Source organism: Procambarus clarkii, chromosome 38 (assembly GCF_040958095.1).
Source record: "Procambarus clarkii isolate CNS0578487 chromosome 38, FALCON_Pclarkii_2.0, whole genome shotgun sequence".
In the NCBI taxonomy this organism is placed as follows: Eukaryota; Metazoa; Arthropoda; class Malacostraca; order Decapoda; family Cambaridae; genus Procambarus; species Procambarus clarkii.
The window spans coordinates 40079927-40099297 of NC_091187.1; the positions used below are offsets into that span (position 1 = coordinate 40079927).

A 19371-nucleotide genomic window follows, 5' to 3' on the forward strand; every position below is an offset into this window, starting at 1 on the left:
TTTTTGTCAAGGGCTGAGTAGATAATGTCAAGGAGACTAATGATTGCATCATTGGTACTCTTTTGGGACCGGAAGCCAAACTGGCAGGGGCTGAGTATGTCGAATTTTACGAGGTAGGAATAGAGCTGTTTGTAAATAATTTTTTCAAATATTTTTGATAGAATGGGTAAATTTGATATTGGTCTATAATTGTTTATGTCCGCCGGATTGCCTCCTTTATGGACTGGCGTTACTCTTGCTTTTTTGAGGATATCAGGGAAGGTGTGATACTCTATAGATTTGTTGAACAGTAGTGCTATGGGTGGGGCAAGGGCATGGGAGGCTCTCTTGTACACAATGGACGGAATTTCACTGGTGTTCCCTGCCTTGGTTTTTAGAGAATGTATGATGGACACAACATCTGCCGGGCTGATTGGTGAAAGGAGAAGAGAGTTTGGATAGCTGCCTGAGAGATATGTGTTGATATGTGTCTGAGTCTGTGGGATTTTACTTCGCCTGTCTTAAAGACCTGTGTCCACAATACCCGCCAAATTGTCCCTCCCACAGTACTCTCAGGACACTTATGGCAGTGTAAGTGTGTGGTGAGGCCACACCACTGAAGACATTGAGGATATACCACGAGGGAGAGACAAAACTGTTGAAGGAAAGAGTCACTGGCTCCACCTGACCACCTTGTTCCTCGCACTCTCATCATCCTCCGTAAGTACTGGAGTACTTTCTGCTCCACCATTGTCTTACACCTCAACACGCAATTTTTGGGGCGTGGAAATAGGCCTATGGAATTGTTGGGGTGTGGACATTGACCTATGGCAGTGTTGGGGTGTGGACATTGGCCTATCGAATATGATAATTTTTATAATAATAATAATAATAGAGAAAATCTACTGGGACTGTATGGTGTTGCAAACCCACGACCAAGGCATTGCCAGCTGCATACTCTACCACTGTACCACCACTGACTTCCTAAAAGTCTTACAATCAGATTTCTACTGATATCACAGGAAGTCCTGAAGCCAGTCCAAATTTTATGCAAGACCCCCCCCCTCCAAGCACTCAGGTGAAGGGATAAAGTGTTGTAGTTGAACACTGTACGCCCAACTTCAGATATTACACTGAAAATCGCACTAAGGAGATATACATCAATGAACGATCCACTGGGGCTGTGAGGTGACGCAAACATTGCAGGTTCGCATTGCCTCACAGCCCGAGTGAATTTTCTCATTGATGTATATCACGTTAGTGTGATTTTCTGTGAGTAAATAATAATAATAATATTAATACAGTAATAATATTATTATTTATTCAAAAGAGTGTGTACAAAGAACATAAGAGTAATAAATTAATAAATCCACAAGGGCCATGACGAGGGTTCGAACCTACATCCGAGAAGATCCCAGACTCTCCTTAACCACTTAACTGCGCCAACCGAGAATACTCGGTTTGATTTTTTCGTACCCCTTCTAAATGTGTGCGAGGTTGGTTGTGTACGAAATGGACTCTTAGGACCTCCAGTGAGAGGTAGCCATCTTGGAAAAAATTCCCCTTATGCCCTAGGGCTGCTGGCTGGGTTAGTACTGAGTGAGCAACCATGAGTGGCGCACGCACCTCTGGCTCCCAAACACCTGTCCGACGCGGAGTTGAAAGATCGCGCTTTGTCGGTGAAATTCAAGCCTTAATGTTTGAAGAATATAAGGGGTATAATATTTGTGAAGCTAGGTGCAATAAGAACCTAACACAAAGGTCAGATGCAAGTGATCCAGCACCTATGAGGACAATACAGCGAGCGTATCCAGTTGTAGCTCTGAGCGCCACCCTTGCCCACCTATGCTATCTCCAATTTATTTAGATGATACATAGATGAATCGTTTTCTGTGTTCAGTGATGATAGATCTGATACAAGTAGCATAGATAAACAGTGTTAGCGGCTTCCATGGTTGTGTTTTCCATAGATATTTTCAAGAATAGCTGAATCTCTTCTTTACTGATAGACACTCTTTGAGGCTGGCTGAATCTCTTCCAGACTGACGGACACTCTTTGAGGCTGGCTGAATCTCTTCCAGACTGACGGGCACTCTTTGAGGCTGGCTGAATTTCTTCCTGTGTGGGACCTTACAAGGCGATCTTTTCGCGACTACCTTACAAATTGATCTTTCCCTGTAATCTTTGCAAGACTACCTTATGTTTTACAAGCTTGGCTACATACCACCTACAGGTACTAATGCCAAGGGTGTACATGAGTGCGTTATTTGCAAGCACACAGAACAAAGAAACAGGAAGCAAAATTCTATCTGTACCTGGTGCAACGAGAGCGAAGTCGCACTGTGTACCCTGGACTACTTCGTTGATTATTACTCACTTCCGAAGTACTGAGTGTGTAATACAGTGTGTTACTGTGTAAATAGTGTGTGAAACTGTACATATTGTAATTTTAGTGAATTTTTAACAAATATTATTGCGACAATAAACATTTATTGTGGACACATTGCTGACACATGTATCACAGTTTCATGGAACATTATGAACATTCTACTGTATACATATTGTAAAGGATACAAATATGCATCATATACGATAAAAAAACAAAATAAAACCGCATTGGAAATACATAAAACAGATAATGGAAAATATATTTGTGCCAACATCTGGTGCTTGAATGGCCCGGGCGACCGTGTCTGGGCGTGTCACGCACGGGCGACCAGCCCCTGATGACATCACAACGCACCTTGTCCACGTCCCCAGAGCCAAAGTAAGTGGAATTTGGTATTTATTTTTACATAGACATGTTCTGGGAAGGAAATTTATCATTTTACTAAGAAAAAAGAACTTTTAGGGAACACTTTATTTCATGCGCACGAGGAATTTCACAATAAACTCGGCGCAGCATGGTGGTTAATCGACTGAGCTACGACATGGATAAGAATTGCAACCGAGAAATCAACTTGACCTACCACCGATCCTGCAGTCTCTCCGAGACACAAACTAGGTTTTTACACAATTCCCCCATGCACCTGAGCTCTGTCAATAAGCTGGTTGATACCTGGTTGATACCTGGTTGATGGGGTTCTGGGAGTTCTTCTACTCCTCTCTCTCCCGACTTGTGAGAGTTTGGTCCACCAGGCTGTTGCTTGGAGCGGCCCGCAGGGCCACGTACCCACCACAGCCCGGCCGATCCGGAACTTCTCTTAGAAAACCGTCCAGTTTTCTCTTGAAAATGTCCACGGTTGTTCCGGCAATATTTCTTATGCTCGCTGGGAGGACGTTGAACAACCGCGGACCCCTGATGTTTATACAGTGCTCTCTGATTGTGCCTATGGCACCTCTGCTCTTCACTGGTTCAATCTTGCATTTTCTTCCATATCGTTCACTCCAGTACGTTGTTATTTTATTGTGTAGATTTGGGACCTGACCCTCCAGTATTTTCCATGTGTATATTATTTGGTATCTCTCTCGTCTCCTTTCTAGAGAGTACATTTGGAGAGCTTTGAGACGATCCCAATAATTTAGGTGTTTTATCTCGTCTATGCGTGCCGTATATGTTCTCTGTATTCCCTCTATTTCAGCAATCTCTCCTGCTCTGAAGGGGGAAGTGAGTACTGAGCAGTACTCGAGACGGGACAGCACAAGTGACTTGAAGAGTACAACCATTGTGATGGGATCCCTGGATTTGAAAGTTCTCGTAATCCATCCGATCATTTTTCTGGCTGACGCGATATTTGCTTGGTTATGCTCCCTAAACGTTAGATCGTCGGACATCATTATTCCCAAATCCTTGACATGCTGTTTTTCTACTATGGGAAGATTCGATTGTGTTTTGTACCCTGTATTATGTTTCAGATCCTCATTTTTGCCGTACCTGAGTACCTGAAATTTATCTGTGTTAAACATCATGTTATTTTCTGCTGCCCAATCAAAAACTTTGTTGACATCTGCTTGTAGTTTTTCAATGTCTTCAGCAGAGGTAATTTTCATGCTGATTTTTGTGTCATCTGCAAAGGACGACACGAAGCTGTGGCGTGTATTTTTGTCTATATCAGATATGAGAATAAGGAACAGTAGCGGTGCAAGGACTGTACCTTGAGGTACAGAGCTTTTAACATCGCTTGGACTCGATTTTATCTGATTGACTGTTACTCTTTGTGTTCTGTTCGACAGGAAATTGAGTATCCAGCGTCCTACTTTTCCAGTTATTCCCATTGACCTCATTTTGTGAGCTATCACCCCATGGTCACATTTGTCGAACGCCTTTGCAAAGTCTGTGTATACAACATCTGCATTTTGCTTTTCTTCTAGGGCTTCTGTGATTTTGTCATAGTGGTTGAGTAACTGTGACAGACAGGATCTTCCCGCTCTAAATCCATGTTGTCCTGGATTGTGCAATTCATTGTTTTCCATAAAACTAGAAATTTGATTCCTAATCACTCTTTCAAACACTTTTATTATGTGTGATGTTAGTGCAACTGGCCTATAATTTTTTGCCAAGGCTTTACTCCCCCCCTTGTGCAACGGAGCTATATCTGCAGATTTAAGTGCTGCTGGTATCTCCCCTGTATCCAGGCTCTTTCTCCATATTACGCTGAGTGCTCTCGCTACTGGTACTTTACATTTCTTTATGAATATTGAATTCCATGAGTCAGGCCCAGGAGCTGAGTGCATAGGCATATTATCAATTTCTCTTTCAAAGTCTTCCGAGTTTGTGGTAATATCCGTTATATTATCTGCAGCTTGAATGTCATTCATAAAGAAGCTGTCTGGGTCATCAACTTTCATGTTGTTTATTGGTGTGCTAAACATAGCCTCATACTGGCTTCTTAGAATTTCACTAATCTCTTTGTTGTCCTCTGTGTACGTACCTTCATTTGTAATTAACGGTCTAATACTGGTCGAGGTTTTGGATTTTGATTTTGCGTATGTGAAAAAATATTTCGGATTTTTCCTTATCTCTTGTATAGCTTTCTGTTCCAATTCCATTTCCTCAGACTCATATGATCGCTTCAACGTTTGTTCTATTTCCTCAATCTCCCTGCTTAGGCTTGTTTTCCTTGCTTGTGATAGTTGTGTCTGCCGAAGCATTTCCGTTATTTTTTTCCTTTTCCTGTACAGTCGTCTCCGTTCTCTTTCTAGAGTGGTCCTCTTTCTGCCCCTCCTCACAGGTACGTGCTTCAAGCAGACCTTGTAAGCTTCAGCTGTCAGTTGAGCTATCCCCTGTGTGGGAGTTTTGTCGCTTAAGACCGTCTCCCATTGAATGGTTGCAAGGTCTACATTTATTTTTTCCCAGTCAATCCTCTTATTGTTGAAATTGAATTGATTGAATATTCCTTCTCGCTTGTTGGGTCTCTTAGACCTACTACCGTTATTTATGCTAGTTCGCACTTCAATGAGCTTATGGTCTGAGTATGAAGTATCTGAGATTGTGATATCCCTGATTAGCTATAGCTGTTCTACCTCTTCGCCTTTCCTTCATTACACACTCGCGGACGTAGATTTGAACGTTCATCACGGCTCTTGTGGATTTGTTAATTTCAAACTTGAAATGAAACAAACTCATTTCAAATTTGTTCATATCAAACCTACCTGTACTATCAAAAATATTTGAAAAAATTATCTACAAACAGCTGTACTCCTAGCTCGTAAAATTCGACATACTTGGCTCCTGTCAGTTTGGCTTCCGTTCCCAAAAGAGTACTAACGACGCAATTATTAGTCTCCTTGATATAATTTACTCAGCCCTTGACAAGAATGAGTTTCCGATTGGACTCTTCATTGACCTGAGAAAGGCCTTTGATACTGGTAATCACAACTACCTCTTATGTAAACTGCATCATTATGGAATCCGAGGCCATGCCCTGCACTATATACAATCCTATCGTAGTGATAGACACCAATGTGTAGCCATCAACGATATAACTTCCACTCTACCAATAACCATTGGGGTGCCACTGGGCAGCATCTTGGGACCTCTCCTATTTCTTATATACATCAATGGTCTGCCTGATGTCACCAACATTCTGAAACCTACATTGTTTGCTGATGATACTACCCTCATCTGCTCTAACCACAAAACACATACACTAAATAATGCTGTTAATAATGAACTAAAAAAAAGTTCACTTATGGATGTCAACCAACAAACTAACACTTAACATAGAAAAGACCTACTACATCTTATTTGGAAGCAAATCAACAAATGCAATTCAGCTTCAGATAGACAATGTTATCATTAGTAATAAAAATGATGGAAATTTTCTTGGCCTATTCCTAGATAAGAGACTCGACTTCAGCACCTACATACAACACATAACTAAGAAAGTCTCTAAAACAGTTGGTATGCTCTCCAAAATCAGATACTATGTACCTAACTCTGCTCTCATCTCACTATATTATACACTAATCTATGCCTATCTTAATTATGGTATCTGTGCATGGGGTTCAACCACTGCAAACCACCTCTGGTCCATCATCCCCCAGCAAAATCTGCTATCAGAATAATAACAAATTCTGTTTTCAGACAACACTCAGCCCCCTTGTTTAACTCCCTAAACATGCTAAACATAATCTCACTCCACACATTCTCTTGTGTCAACTACATTTACAAAACCCTGTTCTTAAATGCAAATCATGTTCTGAAACTCTCCCTGGACAGATATAATAGGACCCATTATCACCACACCAGAAATAAGTATATCTTTGATATCCCCAGAGTCAAACTTAATCTGTGCAAACAATCTTTGCAAATAAAGGGACCCAGTCTATGGAACTCACTCCTAATGAATTGAAAAGATGTCCAGCTTTTGCATCATTCAAAAACAAAACTTAAAAAGTACTTAATTTCATCTTCATAGTTTTCTACCTTGTTGCTTTAAAATTGCACTGTATCTAGTGCTACCCAATCCCCCAATCTTCATGTACCCAGTCCATACAACTTTACCATTGTGATCATTGCTGTCTTATTATATGTGCTTTCAATTTGCTGTATGGTGCCTATTAATCTTCGTTTAAATTACCAATCAAGCTGTCAATGCAATCAGTCTGTACTTTAATATACCAATGTGCTTTAATATTCCTACTAATCTCTCTCATCTCATTTTTTTTCTTTCTTGCAATGTATCTGTTATCATTTTATTAATTCTGCTAGAATTTACCTACTTAAAATTATCTGTTAGATTAAGGACCTGCCCGAAATGCTGCGCGTACTAGTGGCTTTACAAGATTGTAAATACCATGCTCTGTATTCTCACAAACCCAATGTACCTTCTTGTATATAAATAAATAAATAAATAAATAAATAATAAATAAATAAATTTGATGCATCACACTATTGTGATTTCTATGTGTAATAAGAGTATTGTTCAATTGAAGGGACAGCAGTTACACATACTGTACTAATGAAGCCACTATTACGCAAAGCGTTTCGGGCAAAATTAATAGTAATATCGAATTTTTTTAATTAATATTGTGATGGGGTAAAACACTTAATACTATAAGAGAAGTAAGTTAACAAAATGAGAATGTTCAAGGAAAATAAAAAATTAATACAAAGGTGATGAATAAGGATGACAAGCATTTATTTATTTATTTATATACAAGAAGGTACATTGGGGGTTAAGAGAAAATATAGAAATGAAGTTGATTTTACATTCTTGTAAAGCCATTAGCACGCATAGAGTTTCGGGGAAGTCCTTAAACTAACAGATAATTTTAAGTAGATAATTTACAGTAAAATTGACAAAAAATGTGTACAGGTACTTTACAGCCTTACTTTACAGTTACAGAGTATAGTCAGAGTACAGGCATAGATTATTACATTATGGAGTCAGTAGTTCTAGCAACAGTACAGTAGTTTATATACATTAATTACAGAATGGAAATACAAGGTGTAATTTAGAACTACTCCTCATGACATTTTCTTGGAACTTATCAGAACATAGAGTAACATAAACATACTATAATTTAAGTTTAATAGGGTCAATGGGGTGATTGTGCTGTCAATCTGCTGTATGGTGTCTATTAATCTTGTTTAAATTACCAATCAAGCTGTCAATGTAATTAATCAGAGCTTTAATATACCAATGTGCTTTAATATACTTACTAATCTCTCTCATCTCATTTTTTTTCTTGCAATGTATTTATCATTTTATTAATTCTGATAGAATTTACCTACTTAAAATTATCTGTTAGATTAAGGACCTGCCTGAAACACTGCGCGTACTAGTGGCTTTACAAGATTGTAGATACTGTACTATGCTATGTATTCTCACAAACCCAATGTACCTTCTTGTATATAAATAAATACAAATAAATAAATAAAAAACTTACAAATTACCAAGATCATAAAGGACACGAGTAAACACTTTATCAAAGAAATGCATGAAATTAAATGACATTAAATGTAGATAGTAAATGTAGAAATTATATGAGTAATACAGTGTGCCCTCGCTTGAACGAGCTATATGGGGGCGTAGCCGATTCATTCATGTGTGGAATTCATTCCATCAATCCGGCCCCAGCATCCCCCTTCCCCCCCCCCCCCCAAAAAAAAAAATAATAATAATACATATGCCAGTACACATTTGCCTTTTGAAAAATTTAAATAACAAAGAATTTGAATTGCAATGAAATAAAATGATATTGCACGTTACAGTACTGTACTTACTCTACCAGTTGAGTTTTGTAGTGCAAACTTTGTTAGCCTTAATATCCTGAGAGTGCCACACACATGAATATAAATTGCTTAAAGAACAGTAACTTTTCTAACAAATGTACATTATACACTACAGTCAGTACATAAAGTACAGACCACTAGAATCACACTACTGCAGTACACTTATATCATATAAACTACACTTTGTATATTTAATGTCATTAGAACTGTGCTGTACAGCTCAATTGGTACTCCAAGGTAAGTTATGGCTAGTGCTGGGTTCTGGTCCAGTTGCCTGGGCATTCTTGGAAGGTGTTCACCTAGTTGTTCACCTAGTTGTGTTTGCGGGGGTTGAGCTTTGCTCTTTCGGCCCGCCTCTCAACTGTCAATCAACTGTTTACTAACTACTACTAATTTTTTTTTTTTTTTTTCCCCACACCACACACACACCCCAGGAAGCAGCCCGTGACAGCTGACTAACTCCCAGGTACCTGTTTACTGCTAGGTAACAGGGGCATTCAAGGTGAAAGAAACTTTGCCCATTTGTTTCTGCCTCGTGCGGGAATCGAACCCGCGCCACAGAATTACGAGTCCTGCGCACTATCCACCAGGCTACGAGGCCCCCACAGAGTCAGCCCCAAGGTGAGTCCTTGCTAGTGCTGGGTGGTGGTCCAGTTGCCGGGGCATCCTCGGAAGGTGAGTCCTTGCTAGTGCTGGGTGCTGGTCCAGTTGCCTGGGCATCCTCGGAAGGTGAGTCCTTGCTAGTGCTGGGTGCTGGTCCAGTTGCCTGGGCATCCTCGGAAGGTCAGTCCTTGCTAGTGCTGGTTGCTGGTCCTGTAGGCCTACTGTGAAACCATACCAAAACTTTTGAATCTTAGTTTGTTTCTTTCTTGTGAGCTTCATTACAATATCTTTCATAATATATAGTTTCAGTTAAATATCTTATCATATATCTTATCATATACATATCTTTCAGGTAAAGCCATTTTTATCTGCTTTGTACACTTAAAACCAGCTTTGATTATTAGATATCATGTGCTGAGAAAGTTTATGCTTATATGCATTAGCACTTCCAACATCTGCACTTAATGCCTCACCACAAATTTTCATGTTAATGATGCATTACCTCTCTTTAAATCGACATATCTATTCAGTGCTAGCCTTGAAATTGTCTATGTTTAACTTTACAGCAAGTCTCTCAGCTACATTTCTAATAGAATCAACTTACAAATTGTTTTATTAAAAATATTATTATTGTTAGTTTGACATTATATACATTTTATTCAGTACAGTTCTGTATTAACCCTTAAGCTGTGCATGGCATACATATTTATTTATTTATTTATTTACAAGAAGATATATTGGGGGGTTAACAGAGAATTAAGAAATTAAGTTAAATTACCATTACCAGGGGCCTCGTAGCCTGGTGGATAGCGCGCAGGACTCGTAATTCTGTGGCGCGGGTTCGATTCCCGCACGAGGCAGAAACAAATGGGCAAAGTTTCTTTCACCCTGAATGCTCCTGTTACCTAGCAGTAAATAGGTACCTGGGAGTTAGTCAGCTGTCACGGGCTGCTTCCTGGGGGTGGAGGCCCGGTCAAGGACCGGGCCGCGGGGACACTAAAGCCCCGAAATCATCTCAAGATAACCTCAAGAAGATAACCATTCTTGTAAAGCCACTAGCACGCATAGTGTTTCGGGACCATATACATCATATTTTGGGAGCATATACGACAGGACCTGATGGCAAAGTTCAGTTTCTCAAATTTGCTCTAATGCTTTCCAATTTTTTGTGCATACTAGCAAATCCTACAACTTTGTCTAAATGATCACAAACGTAACTTAAAAAATAAGAAAATAAAAAAATAATTATAAAATTGAATATTGAGAACATCAGATTTTGAAATCCGCTGCAAAAATATAAACTATCACCAATTATTCCTTTGGTGTTATTATGCTCTCAGAGTAGTATATGATCTTCATTTTCATAGATTTAGAATGTATGTTTTCAGTTTAGTTTACTGTAAAAAAAATTGTCAATGTGGCATTTGAATTATACGCCAAACCTAGAAAAAAAATTGATAACTCCAAACATTTAGGGTTTGGGAAAAATCCATTCAATAGGATTGTAAAAGAGACAGCTGTGCACATTATTTAGAAAAATGGTGAGAATCGGTCAGAAACTGGATTTTTTAAAACTGACTCAAAGTTGAAACTCTAGTTTTAGAGATAATTGAAGTTGAAGTTATCGACAATGAATAATTTAGTTCTTATTCATTAATTTACTTATATGTTTTATTAAAGGTTGTTTGGCATTCTTACTCGAATATGTGAAACTTTTAGGTCAATGTGTGTTGTAATGATGTCAAGAATAAATACCCCCCCCCAGAGAAATAAAATATAGGGATTAAGGGGATAAAAATGTATTCTGTATAAAAGTTATAAAGCCCTAATCTGGTCCCTAATCATCAAAACTGCCTAAAGATACAAAGAAAATAGAATTTGAAATCTGAAAAACTGTCAAAAAATTCAGTCCCAAGTTCTGCCAGTTGTGACTGATTTATTTGATGACCAATTTCATTCTATCTTGACATAGTTAGGGATGGGTATGCACTCTCCAGGATGTAGAGGTTACAACAAAATCTGATAATAAACAAAGGAGAAAAAACAAATCTCCTCCCCCCCAAAAAAAAAAATTGGACATTTGTGAAAGTAACAGATATTATCATTAGGCAATGCATTTTTATGATATATAACAAAATAGAGCATGACAACATACTCATTATTATTGGTATTATTATGTATTAATCAGCAATGCTATACAGGCACCAGCTGCATATCCACTTTGTGGACACTTCTTGCTACTATTCGTCTTTGTGCGTTGGACAAATGCTTGCAGCTCTTTATTACTGCATTATCCCTCAGTTCCAGTTAAATGGAGCGTGTCTCCTTGCCAACAAAATGTTATTTAAAAAAAAAAAAAAAATTTAAATACATTTCTGAAAATATTGGGATGAAACTTTCATGACGCTTATGCTGTGCATGGCATACATATACAACAGGACCTGATGGCAAAGTTCAATTTCTCAAATTTGCTCTAATGCTTTCCAATTTTTTGTGCATACTAGCAAATCCTGCAACTTTGTCTAAATGATCACAAACGTAACTTGAAAATTACGAAAATAAATAATAATTATAAAAGTGAATATTGAAAACTTCAGATTTTGAAATCAGCTGCAAAAATATAAACTATCACCAATTGTTCATTTGGTGTTATTATGCTCTCAGAATAGTATAGGATCTTCATTTTCATAGATTTAGAATATATGTTTTCAGTTTAGTTTACTGTAAAAAAAATTGTCAATGTGGCATATGAATTATGCGCCAAATTTAGAAAAAAAGGATAACTTTAATCGTTGAGGGTTTGTGAAAAGTCCATTGTAATAGGATTGTAGAACAGACAGCTGTGCACATTATTTGTAAAAATGGTGAGAATTGGTCAGAAACTGGATATTTTTTAAGCTGATTCAAAGTTGAAACTCTAGTTATTTAGATAATTGAAGTTATCGACAATGAATAAGGTAGTTCTAATTCATTAATTTACTTGTATGTTTTAATAAACGTTGTTCGACATTCGTACTCGAGTATGTGAAAGTTGTAGGTCAATATGTGTTGTAATGATGTCAAGAAAAAATAACCCCCCAAAAAACAAAATATGGGGGTAATTATAATGATTTATGGGATAAAAATGTATACTTTATAGAAGTGATAAAGCTCTAATCTGGTCCCTAATCATCAAAACAGCCTAAAGAGACAAAGAAAATAAAATTTGAAATCTGTGAAAAACTCAGTAAAAAAAAATTCAAAGTCCTAAGTTCTGCCAGTTGTGACTGATTCATTTGGTGATCAATTTCATTCTATCTTGACATAGTTAGGGGATGGGTATGCACTCTCCAGGATGTAGAGGTTACAACAAAATGAGATAATAAACAAAGGAGACAAAAAAATGGACATTGGTGAAAGTAACAGATATTAACATTAGGCAATGCATTTTTATGATATTTAACAAAATAGAGCATGATAACATACTCATTATTATTGGTATTATTATGTATTACTCAGCAATGCTATACAGACACCAGCTGCATATCCATTTTGTGGACACTTCTTGCTACTATTCTTCTTGTTTGTACATTGAACAAGTGCTTGCATCTCTTTATTACTGCATTATCCCTCAGTTCCAGTTAACAGGAGCTGTTCTCTTTATCAACAAAATGTTCTCCTTTTTAAAAAAAATTGTCTAAAATACATTTCTGAACATATTGGGATGAAACTTTCATGACACTTAAGCCAATAAGTTGGAGATTTGTTTAACATTTAATATTAATTTTCACATAATTCAAATATTTTTTGCCCAGCCCCAGCTTTTACAGCCCAGGCTGTAGCAGCTTTAGGGTTAATGCACATGGTTTGTATTACGTAGGCTGTTAGAGAGGGGAGGGGAGGCAGCTGAGAACCCGCCCATACCCCCTTCCCCTTTCCTGCCCACCCTCCTTACTCCTGCCCACCCTCCTTATTCCTGCCCAGCCTCCTTACTCATGCCCACCCTCCTTACTTTTGCTCAAAGTATAATACCTAAAAAAAATTATTTAATTTTTCTAAATATTTACTGTGTTTTGGTGGGAAAAATTTAGTCATAGAAACCTTAAATTTGTTTTATTTTGCCTTAATAGGTAACACTGCTTCCAGTCTCTGCTCGGCTACCCAGGACGATAGCAAACACAACTTCTGCCCATTAATGATGGTAAGGACAATTTTATTCTTACTGTACTACCAGTGTGTGTGTTTATCATGTTGATGTCGATATCCAGTGATTGTGAGTGTATTAATCAAGATATTTTCATTAACTAGTGTATTAATGTTGGTGTTGTCATTTACCAGTGATGACGAGTGTATTAATTATAATCATTACCCAGTGATGGTGAGTGTATTAATCATATTGGCATTACCCAGTGATGTTGAGTGTATTAACCCCTTAACTGCGTTGCCTCCAAATATGACACCCCCGCAGTGCGCAGGAAATAAATTCTCTGGAATTTTTTGTTTAAAGTGTCAAAAACCCTTCCCTGAATATGGGTATGTAAAAAAAAAAATCGAAATTGTACTTACTTTGGCTGCTATGGGGTCCATAAGTTGGGGCGTGACGTCATCATTCGCCATTCGCCCGTGACGTACGCTCCCGGGGCCAGTAGGGCGTGGGGCACGCGAGTTGACGCAAATATATTTTTTTTCATATTTTGCGCACAGTTCCAAATATATTTTATTTGTTTTTACGTGCTAATTCTATGTATAAAGAACACGTACACTATATTATGGCAGTAAAACATCCGTACTGTCCGAAGAATCTGTGTTACGTGCAAGACACATGTGTACACGTATGTTGCACATATTTACCATGTATCATGCTAATTTATGTATATATACAATCTATTTACACACTATACACTGTCACACAGTATATACATTCACCATCAACATACACAGAACTCCTTGAGTGTGAGCAGCCACACCCAGCCAGCCAGTCCTCCCTTATTCCTCCAACATCGTACTTACTATCACCACCCCTCCCACCATACTGTTATTCACACCAATGTTTCAGGTTCATTTATGTATATTTACAACACATTTACACACTCTGCACTGTCACACACCATAAACACACTCAGAACTCAGCGAGTGTGAGCTGCCACACCCAGCCAGCCAGTCCTCCCTCTCTCCTCCAACATCGTACTCGCCATCACCCCTCCTCCCACCATACTCTTACTGTTTATATTACACTATTTACATATGTTATGTATACCTATCTACATGTTTTATTCACCAGAACTATGCAAGTAAGCCGGTATTGTGTCCTAACAGTACAGTTGCTACCATACACTGCATGAGAAATCACACAGCAGATGACGCTGCGATTACGACGTCACCTCCCTCACAAAAATAGCTCCTCCCAACATACTCTTGTTGCTGTTATTATACTATATACACACACTGTATATACCCATGTACATATGTGTTCCCCGTAGTGAACCACTAAGCTAGTATGGTGAGCAAAACAAGATTGGCTCCCGCACACAGTGGAGGCTACCTCAATTCTCTCCCTCCCTCCCTCACCAAAATTCCTCCTTCCACAATACTACACACAATGCTAATTATAGCCACAATCCTGGTCACTAATTCCTGTAAATGAATAATTGACCACACGTTTATTTTGAAAAGGAACCTAAGAAGTCATTTGAAGATTCCAAATGGACGAAATAATGCTGTGGTGCTGTGAACATCGTGAACAGCATTGAATCACTGATATTTGAACATTGTTCCAGGTCATTATCACACTCAGGCTCTTCTATAATACTATCATGGCTAAATAATACAGATTATATATATATTTTGACATTATTAGGCGATGCTGTGGTCACACGCTGAACAGCAGTGCTGTGCACTCATACTGCATGCGCCGGCCTTGGTTGCTCACTCACTACTGAGGCTCCAACACCCGGGAATGTGGACCACGATTTTTTTTTAAAGATGGCGTTGTTTACAAGAGCCCTGAGGAAGCTGATGTGAGCCCCACGTAGCCGCGGGAGTTTTGAATGGAACGTGAAAAATAAAAATACCCGGAGGCGCGTTGCGCAAACCAGACGTGGGCCTGCAGGCGCATTGCGCAGTTTAAGGGTTAACCCTTGTGTTGCTAAGGGCTATTTGCACCTTGTCACCCACAGGTGCATAACAAAAAGGAAAAAAAATTGTTTCCTAACCTGTTAATTTGTGTTCCCTGACCACAAGAGAGAAAAAAATTAATCGTACATACAAATGGCATAAATGAGTCGACAATATGAGCGATGACGTCACACCCTGCATGCTTGCTCATGCAAGGTGCGGCCCAGAGGCATCGCGCGCAGTCTTCAAGCAGCCAGAATTGCTACGAATTTATTTTCGCGGCATTATTTATAGTGTCTACGCATATTTTATCACAAATATTCACTAATTGTGTTGCATATAATGTTACTTCATGTTCAATGGTAATAAATGCTGCATACATTGAGTATACACATGCGCACAAAAATGTTTTCCCATTATGCCAATATAATATGTATTCACATTGTTCATTATTATATTTACACACACACATGCACACACTATTTACAGGTTTTTGTAATATTATTGCACATTTAAGAAGTCTTGGAGAGAGTGGTAGGCATTGAAGCAGTTGACAGCACATAATGGAACTGCACACGCTTCACACCATGTTTGCACATGTTTACGTTTCTGATCTCTTTTTTTTTTGTTCTACAAACTAAGCAATCACGCTTGTCTGTTGCATGCTTTCCAGCTGGTGGCAAATGTTTTAGTCTGTGTGCTTGAATGACCTCCATGTGAGCGTTCCTGGGTGTAGCAGCATGCTGCAACACTGGGTTCATGATGGGTCTTTGTATGCCAGGAACATCTTTGCCAAACTTTGCTAATAACTGTGTCCCAAGTGTAAAAGCAAACGAACGGAAACTTGGTTTACGTCAAGTTTTCACCAGATACTGTACATATAATAGCTATTCAGCATGCTTATGTCAACAAGACGGAAAAACACTTTTTTCGTCCACTTTAATGTTTTCTGCACACACTCGACAGTGCCCACCATCATGTCAGATTTATCAACCAAACGCATGTTGATATTATAGTCAAGAACACAATTTGGCTTATATACTGGTTCTTGCGTTACTCAGTTCACCTTGCCACTGTTCATCATTGTACCATCACGAACGGTTGTCAGCAAGTTCACTTCTCTTTTGTCTTTCCACGTAACTGAGCGTATTTGATCACTTTTTCTTAGCTGGCAGTCATAAACTTCAAGTTTATTGTTAAACACTGGCATTTCCCTTCTTCTTGGCTTTACTGTACCAAACAATCCAGTTCTATTTTAAATCAAGAACCTAGCTGGCAAGGGACTTGTATAGCAGTTATCCGTGTATAAAATGTGGCCCTTGTTCATCCATGGTACCATCAGTGACTTCACCACACTACCTGAGAAACCATGTTGGTCGTTACCGGGAATGTCTACATCGCTAGCAGAATACAGAATCGTGTGTAACACGTATCCTGTTTCACAGTCACGAAGAACAAAGAATTTCAATCCAAATCTGTTGCGTTTGGAGGGAATATACTGCTTGAATGCAACACGTCCTCTGAAAAGCACAAGGGAATCGTCAATCACCAGCTTCTGTGCTGGTACATAGAAATCTCTGAACTTTCCAGTCACTTCATTCATATAGTGTCTGACTCTCCAAAATCTATCATCCTCTGTCCGGTCCTCATTACTTGCAAAATGAAGACACCTGAGGAGTCTGAAACCTGTCTCGGGACATATATTTCCCGAAGAAAGGTGTTGGAATAGTCTGGTCTTTGCTCCAATAATCTGTGATAGCGTGTTTGACACAATGTTTCATCAACATACATATTGCCAAAAATCCATACATTTCACCTACAGTAGAGTTTTTCCAATGCTGCAATCGTGAATATTTTGTTATCTCTTTTCCAATGAGATGTGTCGCATGAAGGTTCATTTGGTGTACATTATATTCCATGAGCGGCTCATCATAAAATGCTCTAAAGTAATCCATTTCACACATGTCCTCACCATTATCAGGGAAAAGGTCTGTAATCCCAACTTCTTTATTGCCAAAGCCAGGAATTAGAGGAATAAAATCGTCACTATCACTCCACACAAGGACACCTGGGGTCCTGCGAGGTGCAACAGTGGCACGACAGCGAGGAAGCGTTGTATACCGTGGACCAGGAGCTGTAGCCCGTCTACACAAAGTACGGCCGCTATGTGAACGTGAGGTGAAATCACGTGAACATGAGGGTCTTGGTTCCTCATGTGGTGCCATACGGCAGCGCTTGGCTGGGCGAGACGCTGCTGACGTGACAAGTTCTCGCCTGGTATCACCACTGGTACTAGCAACAGGCACGGTAACACTATGCTCTGAATCCACTTCACTAAAACCAGAAAATGAATCACCTTCCTCTGACTCGTTGTCCAAAATATCCTCATACTCTAAATAAGCACAAGAACTGTGTGGTCGTGGGTGAATTGGAGTAGACACTGGGCGAGGAGGCACGGGTGAGCATGTATGCCTCGCCGTGGGAGGAGGCTGTATCTCATATTCACTGTCTGTGCTACTATCATCGGTCAATTGTCTGTAGTCCTTATCAATGTCAGGGTCATCAAAAATCACTTTCCTCACCATCAGAAAATAATTCACTAGTTATTTGCTCTTGAGTAAGTGATTGCGTGGTGTGTGCGCGGGAGGCGTTTGGCTGTGCGCTTGCCATGGTGACTGCTGGGTAATTGGGGCCTCCCATGCATTGGTAGCGTGAGCTGGTTTTTTTTTTTACAAAATGGCAGCTGGTTTACTATAGCCCCTAGGCAGCATATGGGGGCCCCCCTACCCCGATGGCCATTCAAATCTTGTGTGGTATTCCATCACGTCATATGACATCATGCACAATTTATAGCAAGTTACTCAACACATCATAGGACGTGTTGTGCAGTTTAAGGGTTAATCATGGTGTTATTACCCAGTTATGTTGAGTGTATTAACCCTCTGAAATGCAAATAGCACATAATATTGCTCAATCAGGGGTGCGCATAACACCTTAACCACTGCACTGCGCAAAACGACAAATGCCATTCGCCAATTACTGCGCCAACTGACAAAAGTATTTTTTATTTCTTTGTATACGGTCGAAGCACGCTCGCGGTAGGTTGGGTACAAAATGGACTCTTAGGACCTACTGTGAGAGGCAGCCATCTTGGAAAAAATTCCCAGAATGTCGTAGGGCTGCTGGCTGGGTTAGTACTGAGTGAGCAACAATGAGTGGCACACGCGCCTCTGGCTCCCAAACACCTGTCCAACACGGCGTTGACTTGGGTACAAGATGAATTCCTGAGGTGTTTGCCAGATTGAAAACAATTCCCAGCATTCCCCACGGTCATGGGCAGGCTCATATTCAAGGTAGCAACCATGTCGTATTCATCCATATCAAGCTCCCAGCCCTAGTCGGCCTTGTTTTCAAGAAAACATCATTTGATGTTGGAATAGAAAGGCATATTGCTTGAAGATGAGCATGCCAGTGATTTTGATAACCCAAATCTGGAAAAAGACCTAACACAGGTGTCTGCTACTAGTGATATGGATATTGAAGTGAACGATGTGGAGAGTGTGTACAGTACACAGCTCTCACAGCCCTGCCATGCCGGACTAGGTCATCACCATCAGTGGAACAACACAAATGAATTTTTGTATGTTCCACTGAACATTTAGTGCCAAATGCAATTCACTTGGACCATCCGGGAATTCGTTAGAGCGTGGTCTGTTAGAGCAGGGTCTGTTAGAGCGGGGTCTGTTAGAGCAGGGTCTGTTAGAGCGGGGTCTGTTAGAGTGATGATGCACTGTATTTGAAAAGAAAAAATGCAAGAGTAGAGAAGTGATTGTAAATATTATTCAGCAGATATGTAAGTAATAACATTTAGCAGATACTGTATATAAGTAATAAAGTTTACCAGATATGAAAGTAAAAATAATAAAGAACAGAAGAGTGGGAAATTAGATAATTAATCAAATTAATATTTCTAGAGTAAACGAATTGAGATTCAAATAATTAATCAAATGAAATAC

At 39.3% G+C, this 19371-nt stretch overlaps 1 long non-coding RNA gene across 1 annotated transcript in view; it reads left to right on the forward strand.

The window, feature by feature from the left end:
• The first annotated feature begins 496 nt into the window (after window positions 1-496).
• The window catches only part of LOC138372434 (uncharacterized), a 189078-nt gene continuing 170203 nt past the window's right edge, over window positions 497-19371 (forward strand). Inside the window, exons 1-2 of the long non-coding RNA XR_011230870.1 lie at window positions 497-699; window positions 13372-13442. This is a non-coding gene — a long non-coding RNA (uncharacterized lncRNA). The remainder of the gene's footprint in view (window positions 700-13371; window positions 13443-19371) is intronic.